Raw genomic sequence first — 7290 nt, 5'->3', positions numbered from 1 at the left:
ATCACTATCCCTATGGGAGTACTTGTAATAAGCTTTGTCATATTGGAACGTTAATACTCGCGCAAAGTAATGTGGTACCACAAATTACTTTGCGAGAGTGCTAACATTCCAATATGCGCAGAAACACAGTTCTCGTCTCGAGCGCTACGTGATTCTGTCCGTCTGTTCTGGCCACCTCGTTCCACTTCTGCCTGCCGACTTCCAGACGCCAAGCGTTCCCGTTGCTATCTCTTTATTTTACAGTATGTTGCAGCACCACTGGTACAGGGAATATTCTTTAAAATCAAGCATGTGACGTTATATACAATAACAATAAAGTTTTCTCACAAAAAGCAAACGAAAAATCAAAAATTTCATTAAGAACTGTGCTTGAGAAGGTTGCAAGACCCGCCAGCTATTACAGTCGTACGGTAAAGAGATATACACTGTCCACTCACATTAATGTGACTGCCCGTTAAAAGGTCAAAATCTTTTGCAGCGCGGACCGCTGCGACACGTGAAGGAAGAGATCAGTGGGGTTCAAATGGACCTCAGCACTATGGGACTTAACATCTGAGGTCATCAGTCCGCTAGACTTAGAACTACTTAAACCTAACTAACCTAAGGACATCACACACATCCATGCCCGAAGCAGGATTCGAACCTGCGACCGTAGCAGTAGCGCGGTTCCCGACTGAAGCGCCTAGAACCGCTCGGCCACAGCGGCCGGCTGAATCAGTGAGATTCTCGAAAGCAGCTACAGGGATGCAGAACAGTGCCAGCTCCAGTGTTATGGGCAGCTGCGCTAGGTCTCCAAGGCGCGAACGCCGGCCCGAGTGGCCGAGCGGTTCTAGGCGTTTCAGTCTGGAACTGCGCAACCGCTACGGTCGCAGGTTCGAATCCTGCCTCGGGCATGGATGTGTGTGATGTCCTTAGGTTAGTTAGGTTTAAGTAGTTCTGAGTTCTAGGGGACAGATGTTAAGTCCCATAGTGCTCAGAGCCATTTGAACCATGGCGCGAACAGCCCGATCACGATGGTCCCACAGCTTCTCGATTGGTTTCAATTTCGGGGAGTTTGGTGGCCAGGAGAGTGCGGTAAACTCGTCCTGGTGCTCTTCGAACCACGTGTGACGAGTTGCATTGTCATGCTAGTAGTTGCTATAGACGAGAAAGACACACTGCATGTAGAGCTCGACATGGCCCAAAAATATGGATGGGTACTTGCGTTGATCCAGTCCGCATCCAGAATGACGAGATCACCCAGTGTGCGCAACGTCCCCAGATCATAATGCTCCCTACTCCAGCTTGGATCCTTCCGACGATTGTTTCAGGGTGGTTCCCGTCTATCCAGAGGGGCACAAAACATAATTCATCTGAAAGGGCCACCTATCATCTCTCAATGAACATCCAGCAAATTCCAGCCTTCATCACCGATGAAGAGCAGCCAGCATGCGTCTTTCAACCAGGCCCTTGCTGCAGAGGCCCATAAGCAGCAACGTTCGCCGAAAGGTCGTTGAAGAGATATTGTCCGTAGCCCCTTGGTTCACCTGGGCAGTCACTTCCTCCATGTCTGTGCGTCTATTCGGCCGTACACGTCTCTGCAGCCGTCGTTCCACCCTGTCGTCTCGGCGCCGGTTTTGGATAGCGCCATTTTCTCATCCATGCACGCTATACTTTAATTATGGTGGCACGCGAAAAGTTTACTAACTTAGCTGTTTCGCAAATATTCCCACCCTTGGTCCGTAAGCAATTTTGTATGCCAGACAAATCGCTCCGTTCCTACATTACGACAAAGACTGAAGCTTCTCTGCATCCCCCTGACACGCTTTATATACCATCCACTGGCGTCAGTAAGTGGTTAATGCATATTGACGTGAAACATAGGCGGTAGTCACATTAATGTGACTGGACCGTGTGCAAGAAGGAGGGAAAAATAAATACAAGTACATCCCAAGTCTTCATTAAGACGCAGAAGAAGGAGAGGACAAATTTTATTTTTAGTTGATATTGACGAAGTAGTTGTCAGGGGGACTGACACATAATTTCCTCGTGAGCTAAGTTATTTATTGGCTCAAAATGGCTCTGAGCACTATGGGACTCAACTGCTGTGGTCATCAGTCCCCTAGATCTTAGAACTACTTAAACCTAACTAACCTAAGGACATCACACACATCCATGCTCGAGGCAGGATTCGAACCTGCGACCGTAGCAGTCGCACGGTTCCGGACTGCGCGCCTAGAACCGCGAGACCACCGCGGCCGGCTAAGTTATTTATTATAAGAGGCCTATTCGGAAAGAAAGGCCCGATCAGGCGCGAAATGTAAACCACAGTTAACAAGCAATTAAGCTTTGCACTGATCTATTGGGCAGTGTCTCCGGTATTCCCCTTGATAGTGTCCCGTCGCTCATTTCAGTTATGAGAGCACAATGACCACGAGAGCAAGATGACCGCCAAGTATGAGGGCCTGGTGGGAGATTTCGCCTGATGTCATGCAACCCATATAACACAACTGCAATGCGTTTCCTCCTTGATTGGCCAAGCGGTTCTAGGCGCTACAGTCTGGAGCCGCGCCACCGCTACGGTCGCAGGTTCGAATCCTGCCTCGGGCATGGATGTGTGTGATGTCCTTAGGTTAGTTAGGTTTAAGTAGTTCTAAGTTCTAGGGGACTAATGACCACAGCAGTTAAGTCTCATAGTGCTCAGAGCCTCCTTGATGACCGTTCTCGATCGAACTATGCAGGGGCATTGAAGATTCTCCTGCGCCGTTTTCGATTGGGAAGTGTTTGATCGTCCATAATACAGCCTGTAACTTGCTCACCCTGAGTTTCATCTCGGCTCACGTAAACCACTGACTACGAAGAAAACGTTTTGGCCCAGGCAACGAGCTGCCTTCTATGACGAGGGTATTGAAAAGTTGGTTCAACGCTACGACAAATGCGTAAGTCGGAGCGGTGACTGTAGAGAAGTGGCTAGAAGGTGTAGCTAACTGTTGTAAATAAAACATTCTTGATTTTCACAGTGGTTTCTATTTCTTGGCCGATCGGAGCTTACTTTCCGAATAGCCCTCGTACTTTGACAGTATCGTAGAAAACGTTAGTTAGTTCAATCAAAAAAACTGCTTTGATGCCCCGTAAGTTCGGATTCTCCGCACTACATAGTAGTGTAGCACTATTACGAACACCTTCAGCTAGCCAAGGAAGGAAGAATCAACCTGGACACCCCATACTTATTGCCTTCTGATAATCATGGACGTAAAGAGTGAACTGAAATTCACAAGTTCTTTTGAACACAATACACATGTCGGACCAGGTGTTCTAGTATATCTGAAAAGCGAAAGATTGTGGGATCAAATTTTCATCGGAACATTGTACGTAAGTCAGTAATGAACTAGGAAAATCGAAAAAGATTAAAAGAGTTAGAGAGGTGGTGCTATAGAACAATACTGAAAATTAGGTGATCTGATAGTATAAAAATGGCGAGGTTCGCCTTAGAATCTGCGAGGATAGCACAAGCGCAAAAAATTAACAAGAATAATGGATACGTTGATAGGACATGTTAAGGGATGACTCTTCCGAAAAATTTAGCTTTTCTTCTGCTTTGCCGATTTCAACCGAATTTTAAAATCTTTTCTGTCATGTACAGATTAGCAACATCGTAGCTTTGAACTCCAGAACTTCATTGTTTCTTGAGTTTTGTCTCTTTTTTCACTTTACGGCATCATCAATGGATAATTCTTCACATTTTTACTTTGTATCTGCATTTCCTCAAACTAAAAACGCAAAGAACAACTCCACTAATAATGCCTTAAAGTGAAAAATGGCGAAACGCGCCTGGGAGAATTACTCGTAAAATAGAGTGCAGCAAGAGAAGGAATTTGTTATTTACAAAACAAACATTTCTGTGATTGCTTCGGAAGATGGCCATGCCAGCGAACTCGTTAGTCAGAAGTAAGATGACCACTCAACAGAAGTCGTTTTGTGTGCTGCATTTTGCAAAGAATGAGTCAGTGATTTCAGTTCAGTACGATTTTCATCGGCGTTTTGGCATTCATCTGCCTGCACAAAAAAAAAAAAAAAAAAATAAATAAATAAATTATCATTGGTATCACCGATTTGAAGAGACTGGATGCTTGTGCCAAAGAATCCAGAGCGACCACACAGTTCTGGTACACGAAAGTCTATTCGTTGCGCAATCAGGGAACCGCAATGCCTCATATGACTTCTGACGAACGCTAAGCCGTCGTTTGGCCTATAAACCACACAGCCCACAATTAGCGTAAACTCTTCGGTTTGGTGATAAAAAGAAACAGGTCGACTTCAGCAATGCTCTTCTAGAAGACATGAAAGACGATACATTTTACCATAGTTAATTTTCAGTGATAAAGCAACGTTTCATGTTAGCATTAAAGTAAATCGAAATAACGTGTGCATATGGAGACTCCAGAACTCTCATGACGTCACTGAGCAGGAAAGACACTCACCTAAAGCGACTGTTTTTTGTGTCATTTCTTGTCTGAAATGATGTATCTTCAAATGCTGCAGAAGTAGCTTTTTCCACAACTTCAGGAAGAATCGGATGACTTCATTTTCCGACAGGACGTAACTCCATCACACTGGCAGAACAACGTACATCAGTATCTCAATGACATTCTGCCTCAAGGCTGAATAGGGCGCACGGGACACCGAGACGCTGCCCTGCATTCTTAGCCTCCAGCCATGATCCCATGCAATATTTTTTGTGGAGATAGGTGAAGGAAACTGTATTCATCTCCGCTTTGCCCCCTGACATAGAAGTGAAGAACAGCCGCCATAAGATTTGTAGCTTTGTGTGAAGTTTATGACGAATTTAGCAATCGTCTAGATCAGTGGTTCCCAACAGGTGGTCCGTGGTCCCCCAGGGTCCGCGAGCAATGCCAGAGGGGTCCGCAAGATGCTATTAGAGCAAAAAATATATTTAGTATGATAGATTTTTTGTTTTGGCCGTTTCCTGCGTGAGCTGAGCTTTAGCGAACGGTAACTTCTGCGTCTAGCATCTTCCTGGAACCAACTGACACTAGTACACTCCAGCGCAAAACTAGAATTAGTTAGAGGCAAATAGTTCTGCTATGTGCCGTTAGACTACGCGCGCTGCCTCTTTGCAGCTGACAACTGGCAGTCATTTTACACAGAAACGCACATTTCAGACGTCAATCGGCCATTGTTAATTTATTACCAGTGGTTTAACAGACTGTGTTGTTTACATATTCAATATTCTGTATTAAAACAGTAGTGTTTGTAAAGCGTTGATTTTCGCGGAAACTAAAGTTCCCGTAGTTCCCCGTTGGTTAAAAAGTGGTTCGTTAAAACGAGAAAGGCTTACAGATGAAGAGGAAGATAATGCATTTGATCTTCAAGCAACTAAGTCAGTGACTCTCGAACCGAAGTTGTCAGTGCCCATTGAACCTAAATCGTCGGCGTCCCTTGAACCTAAACCTTCCAAGATCAGTGTTAAGCTTACTGCAAAAGTTAGGAAATATAACTCTGATTACTTGGAAATCGGTTTTACGTTCACTGGACCTGAGCAGCCCATGCGCCCAGGGCTCCACCATGTTGGCCAAAGAGCTTGACCACACCACATAAAATACTCAAAGTCAGAGACATTACATGCAGTTCAAGGTCATGCGCTGCCTAGCACGAAACCAAGTCCACACATTATATGTGATAATTGTTAATATTTTTTGAAAGGAGATAAGGAACTTTATTGTCTATAATATAACATACAGTCACCATTGATCTTTATTTTACAATTGCCATTGCCGACTTTCGCCACATAAAAAGGTACTCATCAGCATTCAACTTCTTCTTTCTTCTGGTAGACAAAACAAAAGGCATACTAGGAACATGAGTACCATATGGAACTTTTGCTAATATGCCAGCTGTCTCAGCTATACTCCATGTCTTCCAGGCCAAAATGTTAGCATCTGGAAATGCTTCAAGGCCACCATAGTCTGCATGATTACCCCAAACAACAGGCAAGGTAAGCCATGTTGAACCTCCAAACACAGCTTGTACATCACAAGTGAAGTTCAGACACAGTCCACGAAACACATTGGATCCTCCAAATAATTGCTGTTTATTAAACTGTCCACCCAAGTCAATATCAGTTGCTTTTAAACTCTGATACACAGGTACACTGCACCGCCAGCGACGACGGTAACGTCAATGTGTAATTTGTTTTGAAAGCCTTTCGAATGAACAGCCAGATTTGAAGACAAAGATTTTGAGCAATAATTAAAAATTTAACAATAACAATGATGGCTAAATTGAAAAAGTTTTAAGCTCAATATTTTTTCAATAATTAATATGTCAATGTTTTTTGTAAGTACCAAAAATAGAAAACGAATAAAAAGACTCTTAATTTGACTTTTTTTATTTACTTGATACTATGATATGACAAGGTACCAATCATGTTCGATGAGGGGGTCCTCGAGAAAGTTTTGTCGGGAACCCCCGATCTAGATGTTCTTCATGCTGCTGCTGGTGGACACACAATGCATTTGAGATAGCAACAGTGAAGCATAAAGTTTTTGTATTTTGCAATTGTGGTGTGCGTACTGTAAGACCTTCGGTTCACACACCATCAGATTATTTGACTTGTCGCTCTAATGAAGTAGGCGAGTGTCAGCAATTTGTCTTGTGGTCTTAATCTTCTGCCATTAGGTCAGATGATAGAAATGCCACTTACAAGCTTAGAGTAGCAGATTGACGGTGACCAACTTTAAACAGAAATTGATTAATTTTCACACACATTTATTAAAATAATAAGAAGCATAGAAATTACGTAACTTGATTCTGGATGCTGTTTACAATTGGCGATCTGAAGTTCCATTGGTCTTCGTACGTTAATTTTATTCTCACATATCTCTGATACTTGACATGGTGTCTATACATTTATCTTCATGGCTATGTACAGGAATATGATAATCTTCTTAGGTGCAGACTGAAACTTGACTATAGACTGGTACAGACTAATGTAGACTGGTACAGACTAGGGCAGACAAATGCAGACTCATACAGACTAATGCAGACTGACTGATCGGAGGTCTGTACACTCGTTATAATACCTTGTGCGTTCATGTATCACTGTGCGAGTGTGATCCGTGAGGAGAAAAGGTTCTACGTTAGCAGCAATCTCATTGGCTGCGTTACATATTAATACACGGATCGGCGGAAGCCGAATTTGGTCCGTCTCTAAGGCAGCGCCATCTCGTAGTGCGGACGAGCGCTGCGGCTGCCCTGTTTTGCTTAGTGGGGCGCGCTCTAGTGGGAAAG

At 43.8% G+C, this 7290-nt stretch overlaps 1 non-coding gene across 1 annotated transcript; it reads left to right on the top strand.

Moving 5' to 3' along the window:
* Positions 1-809: 809 nt before the first annotated feature.
* Trnas-gga (transfer RNA serine (anticodon GGA)) lies at positions 810-893 on the top strand. The gene is given in 2 exon segments: positions 810-849; positions 859-893. It is a non-coding gene; the product is annotated as a tRNA-Ser (tRNA).
* Positions 894-7290: the final 6397 nt, after the last annotated feature.

Source organism: Schistocerca nitens, chromosome 1, assembly GCF_023898315.1.
Source record: "Schistocerca nitens isolate TAMUIC-IGC-003100 chromosome 1, iqSchNite1.1, whole genome shotgun sequence".
In the NCBI taxonomy this organism is placed as follows: domain Eukaryota; kingdom Metazoa; phylum Arthropoda; class Insecta; order Orthoptera; family Acrididae; genus Schistocerca; species Schistocerca nitens.
Note: the sequence above shows the minus strand (reverse complement) of the source record. Positions and strands in the feature narration are given on the sequence as shown.